At 34.6% G+C, this 26,850-nt stretch overlaps 1 non-coding gene and 3 pseudogenes across 1 annotated transcript; 3 read left to right on the top strand and 1 right to left on the bottom strand.

Annotated features, from left to right (window-relative positions):
- Positions 1-4,967: 4,967 nt before the first annotated feature.
- Positions 4,968-7,280, bottom strand: LOC148567921 (uncharacterized; annotated as a pseudogene).
- Positions 6,639-6,746, top strand: LOC148567922 (small nucleolar RNA R71). Its single transcript, XR_015882714.1, has one exon. It is a non-coding gene; the product is annotated as a small nucleolar RNA R71 (small nucleolar RNA).
- Positions 7,281-15,554: 8,274 nt separating the features above from the next.
- On the top strand, positions 15,555-16,154 carry LOC148567920 (uncharacterized; annotated as a pseudogene).
- Positions 16,155-24,907: 8,753 nt separating this feature from the next.
- LOC110271510 (PR5-like receptor kinase pseudogene) lies at positions 24,908-25,958 on the top strand (annotated as a pseudogene).
- Positions 25,959-26,850: the final 892 nt, after the last annotated feature.

Raw genomic sequence — 26,850 nt, 5'->3', positions numbered from 1 at the left:
CAGCCCCCATGAAAATCTAAGATAGCATAAAACTAATCAAAGATCCCTTACAAAGATAGCATAAAGTCCTATTTATACTAAACTAGTTACTAGGGTTTACATAAATGAGTAAATGATGCAAAAATCCACTTTCGGGACCCACTTGGTGTGTGCTTGGGCTAAGCTTGAAGTTTACACGTGGAGAGGTCATTCTTGGAGTTGAACGCCAGTTTGTAACGTGTTTCTGGCGTTGAACTCCACTTTGCAACTTGTTTCTGGCGCTGAACGCCAGACTACAACATGGAACTGGCGTTCAACGCCAGTTTGCGTCATTTAAACTCGGGCAAAGTATGGACTATTATATATTGATGGAAAGCCCTGGATGTCTACTTTCCAACGCAATTAGAAGAGCGCCATTTGGAGTTATGTAGCTCCAAAAAAGCCACTTTGAGTGCAGGGAAGTCAGAATCCAACAGCATCTGCAGTCCTTCTTCAACCTCTGAATCTGATTTTTGCTCAGGTCCCTCAATTTCAGCCAGAAAATACCTAAAATCACAGAAAAACACACAAACTCATATTAAAGTCCAGAAATGTGATTTTTAATTAAAAACTAACAAAAATATACTAAAAACTAACTAAATCATACTGAAAACTATGTAAAAACAATGCCAAAAAGCGTATAAATTATCCGCTCATCACAACACCAAACTTAAATTGTTGCTTGTCCCCAAGCAACTGAAAATCAAATAGGATAAAAAGAAGAGAATATACTATAAATTCCAAACTATCAATGAAACATAGCTCCAATCAGATGAGCGGGACTTGTAGCTTTTTGCCTCTTGAATAGTTTTGGCATCTCACTTTATCCATTAAAGTTCAGAATGATTGGCATCTATAGGAACTCAGAGTTCAGATAGTGTTATTGATTCTCCTTGTTCAGTATGTTGATTCTTGAACACAGCTACTTTATGAGTCTTGGCCGTGGTCCTAAGCACTTTGTTTTCCAGTATTACCACCGGATACATAAATGCCACAGACACATAACTGGGTGAACCTTTTCAAATTGTGACTCAGCTTTGCTAAAGTCCACAATTAGAGGTGTCCAGGGTTCTTAAGCACACTCTTTTTTTGCTTTGGACCTTGACTTTAACCGCTCAGTCTCAAGTTTTCACTTGACACCTTCACGCCATAAGCACGTGGTTAGGGACAGCTTGGTTTAGCCACTTAGGCCAGGATTTTATTCCTTTAGGCCCTCCTATCCACTGATGCTCAAAGCCTTGGATCCTTTTTTATTATCCTTGCTGATAAACCACTATTTTATGGTTTATCTTGTACTTAATTGAGTGATTTTTATCTACTCTTTACCCACTTATTCATACTGTTTGCGTGGTTTTACATTTGCCTTCCTAATTATGAGCTTTAATTGAAAACATGTTTCTTTGGCCTTATATTTGCTAATATTAAATCCTCTCTTATCACCATTAGATACCTTGATATGTGTGTTAAGTGATTTCAGAGATTACAGGGCAGGAATGGCTCAGAGGATAGAAAGGAAGCATGCAAAAGTGGAAGGAATACAAGAAGTTGAAGAAGTTGCTAAGCTGTCCAGCCTGACCTCTCTGCACTAAAATGGCTATAACTTGAGCTACAGAGGTCTAAACGATGCGGTTCTAGTTGCGTTGGAAAGCTAACGTCCGGGGCTTCGATTTGATATATAATATGCTATAGTTCCCCTGACGCTAGGTGATGCGACCGCGTGATCCATGCGGCCGCATCGCAGTGACGGAAATTAGCGCATTTGAATTCGTAACCAGCGAATTCTGGGCTATTTCTGACCCAGTTTGCGGCCCAGAAAACACAGATTAGAGGCTATAAAGTGGGGGAATGCATCCATTCATAGGGAGCTCGCATTTTTATTACTTCCCATGATTTAGATTTAGTCTTGAGAGAGGTTCTCTCCTCTCTCTCAGGATTTAGGACTTCTCTTAGTTTTTAAGAGTGACTCTCGATCCAGGTTTTATGTTCCTTTGTTTTAAGCTTCCCTTTTCACTTTTATTTATTTATTCTAGCACTTGAGTTGATTATTTACTTTTACAATTTGATTTATGAATTATTCCATGTTACAGATTGTTATTTGAATTAATGATTATTTGAGGTATTCCAGTTATTGATTGCTTTCTCTTTAATTTGTGTTACCATTGCTTTCCATCTAAGGACATTTTTATTCCAACAATTTTACTTTTTCCCTTTTTGGTCTTGGTTAAGAAATCAGTAACTCAACATTATTAACCTCAGCATAATTGATAATCGTTATCTTGCTAATTAAACTGAACTTCAATAATCCCAACCTTTTCTTAGAAAATAATTAGGATTCGAAGGTCAAACTAATTAGTCCCTTGACTTTCCTTTATTTTAGTAAAGGTTAACTAAGTGGAACTTAGATTCAACTTTCATTATTGTTGATAGAGATAACTAAGTTGGACTTCTAATTTCTCTTACCTTGCCAAAAGTTGCTTTACAGCATTTATTTATTTTAATTGCCATTTACTTTACTTGTCATTCAAATCACTTGCTTCTCACCTTCTAAACCCCAATTACAACCTTTATAGCCGATAATAAGAACATACTTTCTTGCAGTTCCTTGAGAAGACGACCCGAGGTTTGAATACTCGGTTAACAATTTTTAAGGGGTTTGTTACTTGTGACAACCAAAACATTTGTACGAAGGAATTTCTGTTGGTTTAAAGACTATATCTACAACGCAACTGTTTTTATGAACTTCTTTACTGGCAAAAATCCCAACGTCACTTGCCTTTTGGTTTTAAGGGCTATTGGCTTTTTTTCTGCTTGTTTTTTCTTTTCTTTTTTTTTCTTTTTTTTCTTTTCTTTCCATTTTTTTTCGCCATTTTTTTCTACAAGCTTTTGTATTCACTGCTTTTTCTTGCTTAAAGAATCACTTTTATGATTTTTTAGATTATCAAATAACATTTCTCCTTTTCATTATTCTTTCAGGAGCCAACATATTTAACATTCATAAACATAAACTTCCAAAGACATATGCACTGTTCAAGCATACATTCAGAAAACAAAAAGTATTGTCACCACATCAAAATAATTAAACTAGTTTCAAGGATGAATTCGAAACCATGTACTTCTTGTTCTTTTGTAATTAAAACATTTTTCATTCAAGAGAGGTGATGGATTCATATTCACTACTTTAAGGCATAGACACTTGAATACTAATGATCATGTAATAAGACACAAATATAGATAAACATTTAACATAAAAATGAAAAACAGAAAATTTAAGAACAAGGAATGAGTCCACCTTAGTGATGGTGGCGTTTTCTTCTTGAGGAACCAATGATGTCCTTGAGCTCTTCTATGTCTCTTCCTTGTCTTTGTTGCTCCTCCCTCATTGCTTTTTGATCTTCTCTAATTTCATGGAGGTTGATGGAGTGCTCTTGATGTTCCACCCTTAGTTGTCCCATGTTGGAACTCAGTTCTCCTAGGGAGGTGTTGATTTGCTCCCAAAAATTCTGTGGAGGAAAGTGCATCCCTTGAGGCATCTCAGGGATTTCTTGGTGATGAGCTTCTTCATGCGTCCCTTGAGGTCCATGAATAGTCTCTCTTGTTGGCTCCATCCTTTTCTTAGTGATGGGCTTGTCCTCATCAATGAGGATATCTCCCTCTATGTCAATCCCAGCCGAGTTGCATAAAATGGCAAATGAGGTGAGGAAAGGCTAACCTTGCCACAGTGGAGGAATTGTCAGCCACCTTGTAGAGTTCTTGAGGTATAATCTCATGAACTTCCACTTCCTCCCCAATCATGATACTATGGATCATGATGGCCCGGTCTATAGTAACTTCAGACTGGTTGCTAGTGGGAATGATTGAGCGTTGAATGAACTCCAACCATCCTCTAGCTACAGGCTTAAGGTCCAATCTTCTTAGTTGAATCGGTTTGCCTTTTGAGTCAATCTTCCATTGAGCTCCTTCCACACATATGTCCATGAGGACTTGGTCCAACCTTTGATCAAAGTTGACTCTTCTTGTGTAGGGGCGTGCGTTTTCTTCCATCATTGGCAAGTTGAACGCCAGCTTTACATTTTCCGGACTGAAATCTAAGTAGTTCCCCCAAACCATGGTAAGATAATTCTTTGGGTTCGGGTTCTTACTTTGATCATGGTTCCTAGTGATCCATGCATTGGCATAGAACTCTTGAACCATTAGGATTCCGACTTGTTGAATGGGGTTGGTTAGAACTTCCCAACCTCTTCTTTGGATCTCATGTCGGATTTTCGGATACTCATTTTTCTTGAGTTTGAAAGGGACCTCGGGGATCACCTTCTTCTTGGCCACAACATCATAGAAGTGGTCTTGATGGGTTTTGGAGATGAATATTTCCTTCTCCCATGACTCGGAGGTGAAAGCTTTTGTCTTTCCTTTCCCTTTTTTAGAGGTTTCTCCGGTCTTAGGTGCCATCAATGGTAATGGAAAAATAAAAATCTTATGCTTTTATCACACCAAACTTAGAATATTGCTCGCCCTCGAGCAAGAGAAGAAAGAAAAGAAGAAGAAGAAGAGAAAATATGGAGGATAGTGGGGGGAGGTGTATTCGGCCAAGGTATAGAAGAGAGGGTTGTGTTGTGTGGAAATGAAGGAGGGATGGAGGGGTTTATATAGTGAGGGGAGAGGGGGTAGGTTCGGCCATTTTGGGTGGGTTTGGGTGGAAAAGTGATTTTGAATTTTGAAGGTAGGTGGGGTTTATAGGGAAGAGTGGATGGATGTGAGTGGTGAAGGGGTAATAGGGAAGAGAGTTTGAGGTGATTGGTAAAGGGTTTTGGGAAAGGGTGTTTATTAGAAAGAGAGGATGAATGTTGAGAAGAGGGAAGAGTATGAGTGGAGGTAGGTGGGGATCCTGTGGGGTCCACAGATGCTGAGATGATCCTGTGGGGTCCACAGATCCTGAGGTGATCAGGTCAATTTTATAGACTCCCAACACCAAACTTAGAGTTTGGATATGGGAGTTCAACACCAAACTTAGAGTTTGGCTGAGGCCTCCCAACACCAAACTTAGAGTTTGACTGTGGGGGCTTTAGTTGACTCTGTACTGAGAGAAGCTTTTCATGCTTCCTCTCCATTGTTACAGAAGGAGATCCTTGAGTTTTAAACACAAGGTTGTCCTCATTCAGTTGAAGGACCAACTCTCCTCTGTCCACATCAATCACAGCTCTTGCTGTGGTTAGGAAGGGTCTTCCAAGGATGATGGATTCATCCTCATCCTTTCCAGTGTCTAGGATTATAAAATTAGCAGGGATGTAAAGGCCTTCAACCCTTACTAGCACGTCCTCTACTAGTCCATAAGCCATCTTCATAGATTTGTCTGCCATCTCTAATGAGATTCTAACAGCTTGCACCTCAAAGATTCCCAGTTTCTCCATTACAGAAAGTGGCATGAGGTTTATCCCTGACCCAAGGTCACATAGAGCCTTTTCAAAGGTCATGGTGCCTATGGTATAAGGTATTAGAAACTTTCTAGGATCCTATTTCTTCTAAGGTAATGTCAGTTGATCCAGATCACTCAGTTCATTGATGAGCAAGGGAGGTTCATCTTCCCAAGTCTCATTACCAAATAATTTGACATTCAGCTTCATGATTGCACCAAGGTACTTGGCAACTTGCTCTTCAGTAACATCCTCATTCTCTACAGAATAAGAATACTCGTCAGAGCTCATGAAGGGCATAAGGAGGTTCAATGGAATCTCTATGGTCTCTAGATGAGCCTCAGAGTCCTTTGGTTTCTCAAAGGAAAACTCCTTGTTGATCATTGGACGTCCCAGGAGGTCTTCCTCACTGGGATTCACGTCCTCTTCCTCCCCTGTAGGTTCGGCCATTTTGGTTATATCAATGGCCTTGCACTCTCTCTTTAGATTCTCTTCTGTATTGCTTGGGAGAGTACTAGGAGGTGTTTCAGTGATTTTCTTACTCAGCTGGCCCACTTGTGCCTCCAAATTTCTTATGGAGGACCTTGTTTCACTCATGAAACTTAAAGTGCCCTTGGACAGATCAGAGACTAAGTTTGCTAAATTAGAGGTATTTTGTTCAGAATTCTCTGTCTGTTGCTGAGAAGATGATGGAAAAGGCTTGCTATTGCTGAGCCTGTTTCTTCAACCATTATTAAAGCCTTGTTGAGGCTTTTGTTGATCCTTCCATGAGAAATTTGGATGATTTCTCCATGATGAATTATAGGTGTTTCCATAAGGTTCTCCCATGTAATTTACCTCTGCTATTGCAGGGTTATCAGGATCATAAGCTTCTTCTTCAGAAGATGCCTCTTTAGTACTGTTGGATGCATTTTGCCATCCATTCAGACTTTGGGAAATCATGTTGACTTGCTGAGTTAACACTTTGCTCTGAGCCAATATGGCATTCAGAGCATCAATTTCAAGAACTCGCTTCTTCTGAGGCGTCCCATTATTCACAAAATTTCTCTCAGAAGTATACATGAATTGATTATTTGCAACCATGTCAATAAGTTCTTGAGCTTCTGCAGGCGTTTTCTTTAGGTGAATGGATCCACCTGCAGAATGGTCCAGTGACATCTTGGAGAACTCAGACAGACCAAAATAGAATATATCCAGAATGGTCCATTCTGAAAGCATGTCAGGAGGACACCTTTTGGTCATCTGCTTGTATCTTTCCCAAGCTTCATAGAGGGATTCACCATCTTTTGGATTTAAGGTCTGAACATCCACTCTAAGCTTGCTCAGCTTTTGAGGAGGAAAGAACTTAGCCAAGAAGGATGTGACCAGCTTATCCCAAGAGTTCAGGCTATCTTTAGGTTGTGAGTCCAACCATGTTCTAGCTCTGTCTCTTACAGAAAAAGGGAAAAGCATGAGCCTGTAGACTTCAGGATCTACTCCATTAGTCTTAACAATCTCACAGATCTGCAGGAACTCAGTTAAAAACTGGTAGGGATCTTCTGATAGAAGTCTATGGAATTTACAGTTCTGTTGCATTAGAGCAACTAATTGAGATTTCAGCTCAAAATTGTTTGCTCCAATGGTGGGGATTGAGATGCTTTTTCCATCAAACTTGGAAGTAGGTGTAGTATAATCACCAAGCATCCTCCTTGCATTGTTATTATTTTTGGCTGCCATCTCCTCTTCCTTTTCGAAAATTTCTGTAAGGTTGTCTCTGGATTGTTGTATTTTAGCTTCTCTTAGTTTCCTTTTTAAAGTCCTTTCAGGTTCAGGATCTGCTTCAACAAGAATGTTCTTATCCTTGCTCCTGCTCATATGACAAAGAAGGGAATAACAAAGAAAACATGGAATCCTCTATGTCACAGTATAGGGATTCCTTATGCAAGTATGAAAAGAGAAGAATATAAGAAGGATGAGAGGAAAAATTCGAACACAGAGAGGGAGATGGGGTTCGAATTTTGGGTGGAAGAGAAGTGTTAGTAGATGAATAAATAAATAGAAGAAGATGAGAGAGGGGGAATTTTGAAAATTAATTAAAATAAAATTTAAAATTTTAAAGTTAAATTTCGAAAATTAAATTTGAAATCAAATTTAATTAAAATTAAAATAACTAGTTAATTAAAAAGAAAATTTGAAAAAGAAGGAAGGGATTTTCGAAAATTAGAGAGAGATTTAGTTAGGTAGTTTTGAAAAAGATAAGAAACAAACAAAAAGTCAATTAGTTAGTTGAAAAAGATAAGAAGATAAGAAGTTAGAAGAGATATTTTAAAATCAAATTTTTGAAAAAGATAAGATTTAAAAAGATATGATAGAAATTTATTTTGAAAATAGATATGATTAAAAAGATATGATAGAAAAGATATGATTGAAAAGATATTAAGAAGATTTAAAAATTAAATTTGAAATTTTAAAATCAAAATTAATGACTTGACTCACAAGTAATCACAAGATATGATTCTAGAACTCAAAGTTTGAATCTTTCTTAACAAGCAAGTAACAAACTTGAAATTTTTGACTCAAAACATTAATTGTTGATAATATTTTTGAAAATTATGAGATAAAATTAAGAAAAAGATTTTTGAAAAATATTTTTAAAATTTTCGAAAATAAATAAGAAAAATGAAAAAGATTTGATTTTTGAAAAAGATAAGATTTTTAAATTGAAAATTTGATTTGACTCATGAGAAACAACTAAATTTTAAAAATTTTGAAAAAGTCAACTCAAATTTTCGAAAATTTATGAGAGAAAAAGGGAAAGATATTTTTTTATTTTTGAATTTTTAATGATAAGAGAGAAAAACATCAAAAAGACTCAATGTATGAAAATTATGAATCAAAACACATGATGCATGCAAGAACACTATGAATATCAAGATGAACACCAAGAACACTTTGAAGATCATGATGAACATCAAGAACATGTGTTTGAAAAATTTTTGATGCAAAGAAAACATGCAAGACACCAAACTTAGAAATCTTTAATGCTTAGACACTATGAATGCAAAGATGCACATGAAAAACAACAAAAGACACAAAATAAGAAAACATCAAGATCAAACAAGAAGACTTACCAAGAACAACTTGAAGATCATGAAGAACACTATGAGTGCATGAATTTTCGAAAAATGCATAAATTTTTTTAGAAAAAATGCAATTGACACCAAACTTAAAAATTGACTCAAGACTCAAACAAGAAACACAAAATAATTTTTTATTTTTATGATTTTATATTTTTTTTGTATTTTATTTTATTTTTTTTGAAAAACATATAGGAAAAAGAAAATAAGAAATTCAAAATTTTTTTAGAAGAATTCCAGGAATCTTTCAATGTTTAGCCTAAAGCTCCAATCCAAGGGTTGGACATGGCTTAATAGCCAGCCAGCTTTAGCATTCAAATCAGACATACAACAGCTGATACTTCAAATTAACTTGCCTCTATGCTGATGGTTTAGAAGCCTCAGTCCAAAAGAATTTGGACATGGCTTTACAGCCAACCAGGCTTCAACATGTTACATGAAACTCTAGAATTCATTCTTAAAAACTCTGAAATTTTTTTTTTCAAAAACAGGTGATACATTTTTTTGAAAGAATTTTTTTTTGAAAATAAAACAAAAAGAAAATTACCTAATCTGAGCAACAAGATGAACCGTCAGTTGTCCAAACTCGAACAATCCCCGGCAACGGCGCCAAAAACTTGGTGTGCGAAATCGTGATCGTTCCTTCCTTGGTAACGGCGCTAAAAACTAAATACGTACGTTCATGTTCTTAATTCTGTTTCACAACTTCGTACAACTAACCAGCAAGTGCACTGGGTCGTCCAAGTAATACCTTACGTGAGTAAGGGTCGAATCCCACGGAGATTGTTGGTATGAAGCAAGCTATGGTCATCTTGTAAATCTCAGTCAGGCGGATTAAATTGTTTTAAGAAATTATAGTGGATGAAAATAAATAAAATATAAAATAGGATAGTGGTACTTATGTAATTCATTGGTGAGAATTTCAGATAAGCGTATAGAGATGCTTTCGTCCCTCTGAACCTCTGCTTTCCTGCTGTCTTCATCCAATCCTTCATACTCTTTTCTATGGCAAGCTGTATGTAAGGCATCACCGTTGTCAATGGCTACTTCCCATCCTTTCTGTGAAAATGGTCCGATGCGCTATCACTACATGGCTAATCATCTGGAGGTTTTCGATCATACTGGAATAGGATTCACCCTCCTTTTGCGTTGGTCACTACGCCCAGTACTCGCGAGTTTGAAGTTCGTCACAGCCATCCCTTTCCAGATCCTACTCGGAATACCACAGACAAGGTTTAGACATTCCGGATCTCAAGAATGGCCATCCATGGGTTCTAACTTATACCACGAAGATTCTAATATCTCAGACTCGGTCCTCTGTATTAGATATCTAAGAGATATTCATTCTAGCTTGTTTGCATGTAGAACGGAAGTGTTTGTCAGGCACGCGTTCATAAGTGAGAATGATGATGAGCGTCACATAATCATCACATTCATCATGTTCTTGGCTGTGAATGGATATCTTAGAATAGGAATAAGCTTGAATTGAATAGAAAAACAGTAGTACTTTGTATTAATTCATGAGGAACAGCAGAGCTCCACACCTTAATCTATGGTGTGTAGAAACTCTACCGTTTGAAAATACATAAGTGATAATGGTCCAGGCATGGCCGAATGGCCAGCCCCCATGAAAGTCTAAGATAGCATAAAACTAATCAAAGATCCCTTACAAAGATAGCATAAAGTCCTATTTATACTAAACTAGTTACTAGGGTTTACAAAAATGAGTAAATGATGCAGAAATCCACTTCCGGGGCCCACTTGGTGTGTGCTTGGGCTGAGCTTGAAGTTTACACATGGAGAGGTCATTCTTGGAGTTGAACGCCAGTTTGTAACGTGTTTTTGGCATTGAACTCTACTTTGCAACTTGTTTCTGGCGCTGAACGCCAGACTATAACATGGAACTAGCGTTCAACGCCAGTTTGTGTCATCTAAACTCGGGCAAAGTATGAACTATTATATATTGTTGGAAAGCCCTGGATGTCTACTTTCCAATGCAATTAGAAGAGCGCCATTTGGCATTCTGTAGCTCCAGAAAATCTACTTTGAGTGCAGGGAGATCAGAATCCAACAGCATCTGCAGTCCTTCTTCAACCTCTGAATCTGATTTTTGCTCAGGTCCCTCAATTTTAGCCAGAAAATACCTGAAATCACAGAAAAACACACAGACTCATAGTAAAGTCCAGAAATGTGATTTTTAATTAAAAACTAATAAAAATATACTAAAAACTAACTAAATCATACTGAAAACTATGTAAAAACAATGCCAAAAAGCGTATAAATTTTCCGCTCATCAAGATCTCATGGCAACTAGAGTTCAGAACGCCTGGAGGGTCTGCATTGACTACAGACGCCTCAACCAAGCCACTCATAAGGATCACTATCCTCTTCCATTCATTGATCAAATACTGGATCGCCTATCAGGTAAATCACATTATTGTTTTTTAGATGGTTACACAGGTTATTTCTAGATTCATATAGCTCCTGAGGATCAGGAAAAGACCACTTTTACATGTCCTTTTAGGACTTATGCTTATAAGAAAATGTCCTTTGGCTTGTGCAATGCACCAGCTACCTTCCAAAGGTGCATGATGAGTCTTTTCTCTGATCTTATTGAGGACTGTATGGAAGTTTTTATGGATGATTTTAGTGTATATGGCGATTCCTTTAGCCTTTGCTTAGATGGATTATCTAGAGTATTAGATAGATGTGTCAGTACAAACCTTGTATTAAATTTTAAAAAATATCACTTTATGGTAAAAAAAAAGGTATTGTACTAGGACATGTTGTGTCTAATATTGGCATTTCTGTAGATCTAGCAAAGGTGGATGTTATTTCTAGTTTACCTTACCCCTCCTCTGTGAGGAAAGTCCGTTCGTTCCTTGGCCATGCAGGTTTTTACAGGAGATTCATTAAGGACTTCAGTAAGGTAGCACTACCCTTATCCAGACTACTGCAGAAGGATATTGAGTTCGAGTTCAGTGAGGATTGCAAACAAGCGTTTGATAAGCTGAAGACCGCCCTGACTCAAGCTCCAATTGTGAAAGGACCATACTAGAGCCAGCCATTTGAAATAATGTGCGATGCCTCCAACCATGCAGTAGGAGCAGCACTGGCTCAGCGTGTAGGTAAGGACCCCTTTGTTATTGCTTATGCGTCTAAAACTTTAGATGCCGCTCAGTTCAATTACACTACTACTGAGAAACAACTTCTTGCTATTGTTTTTGCTCTGGATAAATTTCGAGCCTATTTACTTGGTATGAAGGTAGTAGTGTACTCAGACCATGCAGCTCTAAAGTATCTATTAGCTAAAAAGGAGTCCAAACCAAAGCTTATACGTTGGATACTGCTATTACAAGAATTTGATTTGGAAATTAAGGATAGGAGTGGTAACCAAAATTTAGTGGCAAACCACTTGAGTCGCCTTGAGCACATTACAGATGACCCCACTCCTATAGCTAATAATTTCCCATTTGATAACCTGCAAGCAGTATCTGAGGTAGTCCCTTGGTATGCACCTGTAGCTAATTATCTAGTTAGCCGCACTTTTCTTCCAAACTTTTCTAAGAATCAAAGAGACAAGCTGAAAAGCGAGTCTAAATATTATATATGGGATGACCCATATTTAAGGAGATGTGGCGCTGACCAGGTAATTAGACAGTGTGTGCCTCAATCAGAATTGCAGTCCATCTTAGAGGCCTGTCACTCATCTGAGAGGGGAGGACATGTTGGCCCTCAAAGAACAGCTAGAAAAATCTTAGACTGTGAATTCTGGTGGCCTACTCTTTTTAGAGATGCTGCTGAATTTTGTAGATCTTGTTTTCCATGCCAAAAATTTGGTAATATATCCAAGAGGGATGAGATGCCTCAACAAATTATGCTTTTCTGTGAAATTTTTGATGTTTGGGGCATTGACTTCATGGGTCCATTTCCAAATTCTAATGGTTATTTTTATATATTGTTAGCTGTGGATTACGTTTCCAAATGGGTGGAAGCAATTCCTACCCGCACTGATGATGCTAACACTGTTGTTTCCTTTGTGAGAAACCACATTATTTGTCGCTTTGGATCACCACGAGCAATCGTGAGTGATCAAGGCACCCATTTTTGTAACAGGAGACTAACAAGATTAATGAAGAAGCATGGGATAATTCATAAGGTTGCAACAGCCTACCATCCTCAGACTAATGGGCAAGCCGAGGTGTCAAACAGAGAGATAAAGCGTATCTTACAGAAGATAGTCAAACCTCATAGAAGAGACTGGAGCATCAGGCTACAAGATGCACTCTGGGCATACAGAACAGCATACAAAATACCCATTGGGATGAGTCCTTTCCGCTTAGTTTAGGGAAAAGCTTGTCATCTCCCTGTTGAAGTAGAGCACAAAGCCTTTTGGGCAGTAAAGGAGTGCAACATGGGAATTGAGAAAGCTGGAGCTGAAAGGAAGTTGCAACTGCAAGAACTGGAAAGCCTTCACCTAGAAGCTTATGAGAACTCAAGACTATACAAGGAGAAGATGAAGGCTGTACATGATCAGCACATCAAGAGAAAAGAGTTCCAACCTGGGGATTTAGTCTTCCTTTACAAATCTCGACTGAGACTCATGTCAGGCAAGTTGAGATCAAGATGGGAAGGTCCATACAGAGTAGAGAAGGCCGAACCGTACGAAGTTTTTCACCTAAGTCATCCTTCAAGCTCTGAACTTATCAAAGTTAATGGACAACGTTTAAAGTTGTACCATGGAGAGAGGATGAAGAAAAACAAGGAGCTCGAGATCTTCCTCTTGGAAGATCCCCACATAGCCAAAGACTGAGCTAGTGGAGCGTCCAACTTACGGACGTTAAAGCAAAGTGCTAGGTGGGAGACAACCCACCATGGTATGATCGTTCTTTTTTTTATTCTTTGTTTTCCTATTCCATAACTCTTCTCTTTATTAGTACATTTCGTGCATCTGCATTTACATACTTTTATTTAAAAAAAAAAAATTTCACGATGCGACCGCATCATTGACGCGTCCGCGTCGCAGGTGATTGGAGAAAATAATAAAAAGATCAGAGAGTCATGCGAGAGCGTGGCTAGAGGCGTGCCCGTGGCACAAATTTCCCCACGCGACCGCATCGCTGATGCGTCCGCGTCGGGTGGGAACATTGGCCTCCCACGCGACCGCGTCACTCACGCGGCCGCGTACCCTGGAATTCGACGTGAAAAGGGTGCACGACCGAAAGTTGTGCTAGAGTGGTGTTGGATTGGCGCTGAACGCACAATTCTTTCCATGCGGACGCATGGCTCACGCGTCCGCGTCATATCCTTCTAATGGCCTCTCACGCGATCGCATGCCCCACGCGATCGCGTCACCCAACATTTGGTGCAATAAGAGTATGAACAGAGAGTTGTGCAAGTGCGAGGCTGCCCTCGCGCCAGTAGCATAAAACGGGTCACGCGACCGCGTGACCGACGCGACCGCGTGACCGACGCGACCGCGTCAATTAGTATAAGTGCAAGTCGTGTGACCGCGTGCCCCACGCAACTGCGTCGCTTGCGCCACACAGCTTCCCTAATTTGCCAATTATCTTATCTTTCTTTTCCCCAAATCCTATTTTCTCTTTTCCCTCCTTATTTCTTCCTTCTTCCTTCTTCCTTCTTTCTCACTTTCTACCCTCTCTCTCTCTCACCCCCATTAACAAGGTTTTCTTTTCTTCTTCCCCCCTTACTTTTTCTATTATTCTTCTTATTTTTATATGTTACTTTCTTTTCTTTTCTTTTTACTTTCATTATCCATATTTTCTTTTTCTTTCTTTTTCCTTTTTACTTGGTGTTGGAAATTTATTTGAGTCATTATTTCTCATTATATGCTTGTGGATTATTGTAAAATTGTTTGACAATTATATATTACTTTTTTTAAAGAGTTGCTTGCATGTTCACTTTAATACTTTCTATACCTTATTTACCATGCATGCTATGTGTTTGTGAAAAAGCCTATATGGCATCATGCATTTTTCTACATTATTCTATTCTACTATTCAATGCTTGCTTTTTACAAATTCCCTTTACTATTGTATTAATTGAATTTAATTGTCAATACAAACGTGATGGCTAGTTTGTTACGAGTGATAACACATTCAACTAATTAAATGCTTGATCTATGCTACTCATGCCTTTGCCTGCATGCCAATAAACCCCTTGCATTTAATTATCCTCCAATACACTTGCTATATTTCCATTGATGAACTTTTTGCATGTAGTCATGACCATGTGTTAACAACATCCTCTTTACCGTGCATTATTTATCACTTATACAACCCTCTTCCTTGCTCTATCTCTTTGAATTTATGTTACTTTCTTTTTTTCCCTTTTCAGGATGGCCACCAAGAAAGGAAAAGAGAAAGCTACTCCCAAACCACCAGCAAGAAGAGGAACAAAAAGAGCATTAGTGGCAGAGCCCTCTTCAACTGCGGTTAAACCCTCAACAAAAAGAACTAAGAGGATTATAAAGGTTGATGATAAAGAAAAAGCCTTCCCAGCAAAGGACACTGCGCGATTTCCTAATCGCTACTGTGAGCAGATGTTTCCCATCCTGGCAGCAAGGAGTTACAACAACGAATACCTTCTTCTCCTCCCAAACCATATTGCTATCTTTGTTGAGCCGCAAATTGCACAAAGACAATGGAATTTCCTACAGAAACAGCCGAGGCAAGTCAATCTTTCTTGGGTAGTCGAGTTCTACTCCAACTTCTACCTGCCAACCCTGCAATCTGTCTTTGTCCGTCAAAAGCAAGTCCCCATTACAGAAGAGGCCATTCAAAAAGCTCTAGGTCTTCCCCCTGTTCCAGAAGGATTGGACACCTTTCAAGAAGCCATACTCAAGCGCCAGATGTACTAATTTGACTGGGACGCCATTCTCAAAGTTATCGCACTACCTGGCAGCCGTTGGATCTACGGATACCATCGTACCCGCCCTAAGGGAATATCGGCTTCAGTACTTACCTTGGAGGCTCGCGTATGGGCACAGATCATGTCCCTTTACGTCTTTCCGAGCACTCACGAGTCCTCCTTCACTGCGGACATGGCCGTTCTACTATGGTGCATCCTTACAGACCAACCTCTGAACCTACCAAGACACATCCGGAATGCCATGGGACACGTACAAATTGCGGACAACTTACCTTTTCCCGCCTTGGTCTCAGATCTTGTCTCAGCAACCAGAATTTCCTACATAGCTGGGGACACCAAAGCCATGCTCCCACGGGATGATCAGTATGTCCCTAACGGAAAATACATCAAACCTCCACCAGCCGCCACAAGCCATCCTACTGAATCGGTTGAAGATATTCCTTCTTCAACACCACAAGCACCTACAACAGACCAACTGCTCCATCAGATATTCGAAAGGTTGGATCGGTAGGAACACAAAGCTAAGATGAGAGAGCGCCGTAACAAGCGCGGATTCACATACCTCAAGGAGCTGATTATGGGAAAATTCAAAGACTCAGACACCCCGGACTCCACTTCCTTTACCAGCACAAGAAGCCATGATGGTCCCGACTGTGGAGATACTGCTACCAGCCCACCTTTGTTCCTGACAGATGGCACCGAGGACGATGCAAAGCCTTAAGTGTGGGGAGGTCGGTCAGTACCTGACTTCTGGAGATAATTTTTCTTCCCTAAACACCAATAAATTAGGATATTTAGTTAGTTTTTCTTTTGTAGAATATGATAAATTGCATAGTAATAGGTTAGTTGCATGCATGTTCTACTTGATTGAAAAGACAATAAGTTTTCCTCTGACCCTATTTTCGGAACAAAATTTCACTAACTTTAATTAAAACTCTTATGTTAAATTTGCTTAAAGTTGTATTTGGAACATGATTTTTGAGCTAAAAGAACACACAACCTGTGAGATTTGAGCCTTTATGCATGGTTACATTATTTGACCATAATTATTTTACTCTTGTGTGTTTACTTCTCTATGATTGTAATCTATATTTTCTTCCATCTTATATGTCCAATGTTTATAATATTTATATGTTTGCATATTTTTGAGGCCATTAATTGTTTAGCTCACTTATCCAAATTAAACCTACCCTTTCAATTACCTTTGTTAGCCACTTTGAGCCTTAAATCCCATTTGTTCTATATTTTACCACATTACTAGCCTTAAGCAGAAAAAAACAATTATATATCCCAAATTGAAACTTTGGTTAGCTTAAGATAGAATTGTGTGTGCTAATTAAGTATGGAAAATTGTGGGAACAAAAGATAATAAGGAAATGTGTCATGATAATATAATGGGAATTTGGATACCTACTCATGTGAAACTATAAGAATTGAAAATCTATGTGCATTGATAAGCTATGTTTATTTTATGTTTATGTTAAAAAAAAACCAAAAATATTCAATAAATAAATAAGGAGACAAAATTACCCCAATGCTAAGTTAAGAATTCAAAGATCAATGCTTGTATGATAAAATTAAAATAAAAAGTTGATACACGAGTATGGAATGTGAAAGGGAAATTCTGGGTAGCTAGGTATGAATTCTAAAGTTATAAAGAATATATATAGGTTATGTTAAAGCTTGGGTTAATTAAAGATTCAGTTTATAAGCTTACTTAGCCACATATGTATCCTTACCATTACCTTGGCCCCATTACAACCTTGAAAAGACCTCATGATATTTGTATTGGTATATTAAATGTTGTTGATTGGTTAGGAGAAGAACAAAAATTAGAGAGCATGATTAGAGAAGGATAGAGTGATTGCCCTATACACTAGAGAGATTAGAGTGTACATACATCATCAGTGAGGGTTCAATGCTTAAAATTCTATGTTCCCTGCTTTCATGAGCTACCTTCTTGCATTTTTATCTGTTTTTACTGTATAAGAACTGAATTAGTGGAATTTGATTTGTAATTGTTTTGAAGAGCTTATTTACTATTGATCAAGTGGACAAGAATCATATAGTTGCATTCACATATATAGGTTGCATTGCATTGCATGAGTTTTACATGTTCCTACTCATTTATTTTATCTCCTTCAACTAAGCATGAGGACATGCTAATGTTTAAGTGTGGGAAGGTTGATAAACCACTATTTTATGGTTTATAATGTGTTTAATTGTGTGGTTTTATCATGATCTTTACCCACTTATTCATATGATTAGCATGCATTTATATTTCCTTCCTAAAATTATTACATGATTGAAAACTTGCTTCTTAGAGACTTTTAATTATGTATTTTAATTCTCCTTTATTCCATTCGATGCCGTGATCTGTGTGTTAAGTGTTTCAGGCTTTATAGGGTATGAATGAGTTGGAGATTGGAAAGGAAGCTTGCAAAAATGGAAGGAACACAAAAAATTGAGGAGATGACCAGCGAGAAGTGACGCAGCCGCATGGCTCACGCGACCGCGCGGATTGGAATAGCACAAGTGACGCGGAGGCGTGGACGACGCGCTCGCGTGGCAGGGCAAAACGCCGAATGACGCGGCCGCATGAATGACGCGATCGCGTGATGTGCGCGATCTGCATAATCTGTAGAATTTGCTGGGGGTGATTTTAGGCCCTGTTTTGACCCAATTTCGGCCCAAAAAAGTAGACTAGAGCCAGAGAACATGCAGAGACCGAGAAAAATATTCATTCTACACAATTTTTAGTTTTTAGATCTAGTTTTACTCCTCCTCTAGCTTTTCTCTGTACACATTCATAGTTCTTAGGATTTTATTTCTATTGCTCTTTGCATTGGGATATTGAGAAGAGTTATTTCCTCATCAAGACTTCGTCATTCTAGTTCGTTTTCTTTACTTAGCTCTTACTCTTCCATGTCCTTTAATTTACTCAATTTTACTATTGAATTATTTTTAGAATTTATTAATACAAGAATTACTTTTATTTTTAATTGATTTCTTTGATTTTTATTTATCATGTCTTTCTTTAATTCCCTTTCCTATGTTATGAATTCTACATTCACAATGAGCGAGTAGTCCCCTAACTTGATGGGGAGTTGATTGAAAGGAACCCTTGAGTTGGAATGCTCAAAAAGAAAAATTGTAATTGGGTTTATTGTTGGATTGCCCTCTAGTCACTGACACCAATCCCTCTTAATTGAGTGGGTTGGAACTTGTAAATAGAAGTAGCATTCCAACTTGTTTGACTTTCCCTTACCTAGTAAGGGATAACTAAACAGGACAACCTTCAATTGTCAATTAATCTTGAGAGTACTCCGACAAGAATAGGGCTTCCAGCTAATCTACTCCCAGTCAAGGCTTTTATTTAATTTACATAAATTCTCTAATTTAATTTTCTGTTATTCAATTCAAACCATTTTGAAATATCTGATTAATAAAATAGCACACCCTTCTGCTACTCGTTGGGAGACGACTTGGGATTCATTCTCCCAGTATATTAATTTTAATTTTTGTGACACCCTTCTAAATTGATAAGCGAATTTCTGGTTGGTTAAGAACTATACTAACGCATATCTTATAACAATTCTTGACTCGCCAATTTCCGTCACGTCAGTTAGTTTTCAGAAGTAGTCAATGAATTGATGTAGTTTGTTTGTGAAAAATTGAATGTATAGGTTCAAGTGTGAAGAGGTGAGGATTCAATCATGTTATATGTATGGTGCCAAATTGCCAATCAACACCACTACCATTCAAAAAAGCGGTGAAGAGATTATACATCATTTGGACCTGTAAAATTCTAAATAGTAGTAGTTATTATTCTAAGGAATAAGCTGCCAAAAGAACTAAAGTAGGAAAGTTGATACCTCCGTTTTCTTCATTTTCATTATGCTTGTAAATTTTGGGACTCGTAAGTACTAGCTCTATAATTTTACTGAGTATTCATACTTGTAAATGTCCTTGAAAATGTAAGGATAATGAAAAGGACAAGAATTTGTATGATAGTTTACTTTAAGCAAAACAAATTATTAGCATTGGAAGGGCATGTTTTTTCTATTATGGAAAGCTAAACGAAAATAAAAGGAAAGCAACATTCTTCATCTTTCATTATGCGAGAGAAAAAAAAAAGCACAGATAGTTCATCTCAAAACTATGGCATAGATGGCTCATCTAAAAAATATTGCAACATTCTTTTTTTTTTTATTATGTGTGCACATGTATTATCTAATAGTAATGATAATGAGATTAGTCATAAAGAAGCTACGTACTTGTTGAAGTTTAGAAAAGCTATACACAATCTTCCCTTTAATTGGTTCGACAACAATACTATTATGTGCAAATGAGTTGGTGTGGTTTGCTGTCAGAGAGGCGGATTTAAGGGAGGTCTAAGGTGGCCATGGTCCCCCATTTTTTTTTTAAAAAAATAGTATTATTAGTTTATTATTATTATATAATTAATATATATACATATATTAATTATAAATTAAATATATTTTAGTATATTACATATTAAAAAAATTTACATGTTAGTAACTTAATATGTACTAATTATAATGTGTATTATAATATATTAGTAGCAATTAAAAAATAAGTTTAAAAAATAATAAAAGTTTATAAATATATAAATAATTGAAAAGTTATTGAAAAATATAGGTTTGAATTAATGTAAAAAATCAATAACTATAAAAAGAATTATTTTGACTCTTTTTATGACAACAGTAACAACTAAATAAACTTTTTAAACAATAAAAATTATTAAAACAAGATGAAAAACGAATTTTTAGCAGATTATATGATTGTATATGTTGAAAAAGAGAATGCTTCAAAATTTATTTCAAATGGTAAATTGATCATTTTAGTTATATGAACATTGCAGAACAAATTTAAAAATACCAAAATCCTAAAGTATGTAGTTGAATGTTGATTTTTATATAATATAATTATTAATTTTGACCTATATACTAATATTTTGTTGAGTTTTTGTTATATTATATTTAATTTATTTTGTATTTAATTTGATCCTCCTCTTATAAAATTTTTGGATACGCCACTGTTTGCGGTTAATTTTCAGCCACTAATTCTCAGTATCTAGAAAAGATCCAGTTCAATTCAAGGCAGCTCAACGGAACAATCCCTTTATATATTAATGAATCTCTTGTCAATCTACACTTTCTCGATCTTGGAAACAACTTTCTCAGTGATACTTTGCCTTCCTTTACGAGCGTCTCCTACCTCCAATATCTATATTTATTCCAGAACAACTTTACCTCCATTCCTCACGATTGCTTTCGGGGTTTAGAAAATTTAGAGCTCCTTGGCTTGAGTAACAATACCAACCTCTCACCCTAGACTTTTCCCACCAACATGAATACCAACTCACACTTTACCATCATCATACTCAAGACTATAAACCTCATGGGCTCCTTGCCGGATATCTTTGATTCTTTTTCTGTATTGCAAACTTTTTATCTCTCTAAAAAAAATCTCATGGGAATGTTGCCTAAGTTTTTTTCAAAACTAACCAAGCTAATTAGATTGAATTTCAACCACCCCAAGGATAATAAGTTGTCAGGTACAATTCAATTTCTTTCATCTATGCCACAATTGTTTGAAGTGAGTCTTGAGGGAAACTCTTTCAAGGATTCTATTCGAGACCTATCCAATTAAAAACACTTGAAATATCTATCTCTTGCAAATAATAGGTTAACAGGTGTAGTTTTACCTTTTCTAGGAATGTTCAATGAAATCTATCAAGTTCCATTAGAAAACAACTGGTTGCAGGGTCCTCTTCCTTCATTTAGTAAAGTTTGGAGTCCAAAAGTAAATCTTGCTTCTAATACATTTTGTTTAGACCATACTGGGCCTTGTGATCACAGAGTCACTACTTTATTTTAAGTTGTTCAGGAATTTCATTACCCATTTCTGTTGGTGCAATCGTGGCGAGGAAACAATCCCTGTCAAGCTTGGGATTTCATCACTTATGATGACAAGGGCAACATCAGAACCGTAAATTTAACAAATTTGAATTTGACGGGGTCAATATCTCCTTCATTCAAGAATTTAACGGATATGTGTGAATCGTATCTTGGTGAGAATAAATTGAATGGGTCCACACCAGAGAGCTTGACAAGCTAATGAAAAAACTCAAGTTTCTGTATGCGTCCAATAACAATCTATCAGAAAACCTTTTACCATTCTCAACAAAAATCATCGTCATTACCACAAGTAATGTTTTTCTTCAACAGTCTCACTCATTCAAAATCTCGCTATCTTCTACTTTTATTTTAGGTACGCTCATTATTATCTCTATATTGAGTAATATTAAATTTATAAAAATAAAAAACAAAACAAAATTAAGATGTTAAACTTATAAATTTATACATATAAGAGATTACATGCAAAAGTAGTAATTTAAGAAAGCAGTGTGTGAATAATGAGCTTATAATAACAGAATGTAACATTAAAATAAATTACACAACAATTATTTTGAGGTGAGTTCTTCGATGCCAAAAGATTGTGTGCCGAATTTGCCGAAAACCTCAGTTCTATTAACGGAGTAAGTTGACCTACGTAAAATATTGGAAAATAAAATTTGTCCTATTATAAAACTAAAAATGCATGTAGTTATCATGGATGGTGTGATACTTGGGTTCTAACATTGCTATATATATTTTTTTGTTAAATATGGTGCTTAAAAATAAAATATTTTAAAATTTTGTTTAACTAGTATGCAAATTTACATTACCAAACAAATATAAATTTCATTTTTCCATATACAGTATTTGTTGGCTTATAAAAAAACATTCACTAAAATTATTATTTTAACTTTTGAATATAATATATATTCATTTTATATTTTTACTTTCTACAAAATTACATGATACATTTAGAAATATTTAATTGTTAAATACCCATACATTGGTGTTTTTAACTCTAAAGTAATTACTTTATAGTTTTTTCAGTTGTTAATACAAAATAAATAATAATAGTTTTATAATTTTATAATTAGGATTAAATCTTAATTAAGTTTCTCAAGTGGCATGTCATAATTAACTAAAATAATATTATTAGGAGATAATAAAATTTTATTATCATTGTATAAAAATAATATATAATATTTTTTGGTAGATTAGTAAAATTAGTTAATTTGTTACCTATTTTCTAAAAATATATAAAATAATATACATTTAATTATTTAATAAGATGATACTTAAATAGTATTTTAAATTAACCTAGTTAAAAAATTAAAGCATTTCAGTAATGCACTAATGCTAGTGCCACATATTTTATTATAAGCTATTAGTCATTCAGATGTCCTATTGACCTAATGTCAGTGGCACAAACTCCAATCTCCAAGAAACAACTAATTCCATTCATCTATTTAAAATCTTTCTACCTTTGTTGGACCCACATCATAATACTTGTCCATATTCCATTGAGTGTTGAAGCATTTCGGCAAATTTGGAATGCAATCTTTTGCCACCAAATAACTCACCATTGACAAATTGATGATGATAGAGAAAAGAAATAAAAACTGATATAGAACTCTACATATTGATTGTGATATTCTGATTACAAGTGTTATACTCTCATACACTCATACATTAATACTTAGGACTTCTAACTTCCTAATTAACTAAAAAATTTAATTTTTGTATATAAAAAATTATTCAATAAAAAAATTTAAAACTTAATATTAAATTTAAATAAAACTACAAGAACATTATATATTTTAATATTTAAAAGAATTCACAGATCAAAGTTAAAGAGTGAGGGAGCACTTGCCTCCGAAGAGTTTAAAAAAAATATATATAATTATATATAATAAATATATCACTGTCCCTTTGTTATATTATTTTTGTGTCCATAATCAGTTATAAATTATTAGGTTGTCTTTATTTGTTTCCATTTTCTTTCATCTTGCAAGTTTAATTTAGTATTCATTTAAAAATAAATAAATAATTTGACTTAATAAAAAATTAATAAATAATAATAATATATTTTTTGAAATTAGCCAAAATTAACTATCAAACTAAAGATTAATTTTTAACCATAAGTGAAATTATTAATACTTTCTTTTTGTTATAAAAAATAAAAAGAGATAAAAAATGATATTATTTATCTATTAATTAATATTTTATTTTTACTTTTAAATAATTTTATTTGTAACAACTGTATGTTGTTAATAAGTTTCTTATATCTTAAATATTTAACAATGTAAATGGACTTTTTAATTGAGTAGGAAATAATTAATTGTTAGAATTTGCAATAAATAACAAAATAATTATTTAAGAACATAAATTTAATTTTCATATATTTTATATATAATTCTATTTTCAAATTATAAATTTGCATATATGTCCATTGATTTATACTTTTATTTATTAAATGTGTGTAAAAGTAATAACAATGAAATTAGTTGAAATGACAAATTATTTATAATTTAATTAACTTCAAGTTTTGGAAATAGAAAAAACAAAAGATATTGTTTATAAATTATATATAATGGAGGGTATTTTAGAATAGAAAGTTGTGATCAACTTTTTTAAATTTTCATATCCCCATTATATGTAGTATAAATATAGATAGATAAAAGTATAAATATAAATATTAATGTCTAACAAAATTTATTTTAATATAATTTTGTCTCCACAACTAAAATTTTTTGACTTCGTTACTGATTACTTAATAAATATGTTTAACAAATTTAAATAATGTAATACAAAAATGAGGCATATATGCAAAGATGAATATAATTTTTAATATTATTATTATAACTAAATAATATCAAAAATGTATATTGTTAAAAAAAATATGATATATAAATGACAAAAATTTAAAAATTAAGTACTACATAAGAAGAATAAAAAGTGATATGATGATAGAAAAACTATAAAATGACAATTTTACCAAAATATTTATATGATAATATTAAAAGTTATCTAGTATGTCAAGAGATTATTGTGTTATTACTTGATTTTTCTATACATTATAATAAATTAATAGATAGATAGATAAATAAATAGATTTTTATAAAATAAAATTTATTTTTTAAATAGGATATGCAATATTAGAATTTAGACCATTGATATGAATTAATATTTTATACTATATTTTTTATTTAGAGTTAGATAGTTTAGTGTGTGAAATTATGAGATTAACATTAGATTGATTATATAAATACTATTTTTTATGATAGTATAAATATAATTTTAAAATAGATATTTTTCTATGTTGTTACAATAGATGACATATCAATTTTATATGAAATTTAAGATCTTATATATCATTCATACACTATAACATTACTTTAGACTCTCTTTTTCTATATTTTAATAGACATATACCAACTAATTTTTACTATACACTTAATAGTTTAGAATGCATATAATGGTAGAAGAAAAGTGACGTTTTTTGATATATCTAAATTTCTATTTTGTAATTATTCTTCATTTCAATGTATATATGCAGGTATATTAATTGCTGGTGTTGATGTTATTGTAATAATCTTTGTTGTGATTGTTTATTATTATAAGAGACATTTATTATAAAAAAAAATTTTTTTATTGATCGGCAAGTTGATATGTTGATAAGAAGTTATAGTACTACAGTACCAGTAAGATATATTTATGTAGAGGTAAAACAGATAACAAACTCATTTGGTGAGAAATTGGGACAAGGAGAATATGGTAATATAAAGCAAATTTAAATGATGGTCATCAAGTGGCAGTGAAGATATTTAAGGAGTAAAAAAGAAGTGTGGAAGAATTCGTAAATGAGGTTGTTATTATCAGTAGAACATCTCATGTGAACATTGTTTCACTTTTGGGATTTTGTTACGAAATGAATAAACAAGCTCTTATTTATGAATTCATGTGCAATGGCTCTTTCGATAGATATAAATATAAACAGGGACGTTCCTCTCTCATTTCTCTCTTTTCTATTTTAGATTGGAATGAATTATATCATATTGTAATTAGCATTGCTCAATGATTAGACTACTTACATGAAAGATGAAATACAAGAATTTTGCATCTTGATATCAAACCTCAAAATGTGCTTCTTGATGAAAAATTTTGTCCAAAAATTACAGATTTTGGATTAGCTAAAATATATAAAAATAATGAAAATAGTGGGTCAATATTTAGCATAAGAGGGACTCTAGGTTATATTGCACGAGAAATATTTAGTCAAACGTATGGAGGAATTTCTTCCCAATCAGATGTGTATAGTTATGAAATGTTAATTCTTGAAATGATTGGGGGAAAAAGATAATTATGATATTAGAGGATCTCATGGTAATGAATCCTACTTTCCTGATTGGTTTTATAAGGATCTAGATGAAGATTTTATTCGTTTCACGAGTTTGACTTTTGAAGAAGAAGAAAAAATTATAATAAAAAAGATTTTATTGGTGGGCTTATGGTATATTCAAATAGATCCATTAAAAAGACCATCAATGTCAAAAGTGGTGAAAATGTTACAAGGACAACTTAAGTCAATACCATATCTTTAGAAATCTATCATGTCTTCTTCTACATTGCCTCTCTTATTGTATTTAGATGCATCTCATAGCGATGTATTTGAGACAAATTCGATAATTAAAGAAATAAATTTAGTGTCTTTAAAAATTAAATACACATCTAAAATACAAACTAAATAAAACTAAAATTTAAAATTTAAATTTTAAATTTCTATTTCAGATTTAATATATTTTAACTATTAAAATATTAGAATCTAAATTCACATCCAAAAATCAAATTAATTAAAATTCAAAATTTCGATTTTAAAATTCTAAAATAAATCTTAAACCATCTAATTATTAATTAATATCATACAAAATGTAAGAACCAGATTTTTTCACAAATAAAATCTTTTAAATGCCAAATTAGATTCCAAAAAGTTAGGATGAGAATTTGGGAATTTAAATATAATTTTTGGACTCAGTAGGTCTTTCGGAGTCAGAAAATATATTTTTTGCGAAAAACCAAAAAAAATATGAACCAGCAGTTGAACCGGTTCAAGTCTGCCCGATACTGTGCGAGAAAAAGTGAAAACAGTCGAAAACTTTGGAAAAATATTAGAAGTCGAAAACCGGGCATTAATTTTAAAGGTTTGACCCGAAGTTAGGCCAAACGGACTAAAAACGCTAACGGGTTGGACCGAGCTCAAGTTGGGCCCAAGCCCAACCTTATATAAGTCCATTAAGTGGCAAACTCAGTCACTTTTAACACCAAATAGCAGCAGCAACGTGAATGTGAAGAGAGGAGAGGTGAGGGTTTTATTTACTATTCATCATCTTCTTCTTGGAGCCATATCTCACTCTCCAGACCTCTGATTCGCGTGCCGTCAGTTTCTACGTGAAGCCCTCATCGAGCCCGTTAGTTTTATTCTAACTTGTGTAGGTA

The sequence above is a fragment of the Arachis ipaensis genome, chromosome B4 (genome assembly GCF_059453495.1).
Source record: "Arachis ipaensis isolate K30076 ecotype BB chromosome B4, ASM5945349v1, whole genome shotgun sequence".
Lineage (NCBI taxonomy): Eukaryota > Viridiplantae > Streptophyta > Magnoliopsida > Fabales > Fabaceae > Arachis > Arachis ipaensis.
This window is presented reverse-complemented; position numbering and strand designations above follow the sequence as displayed.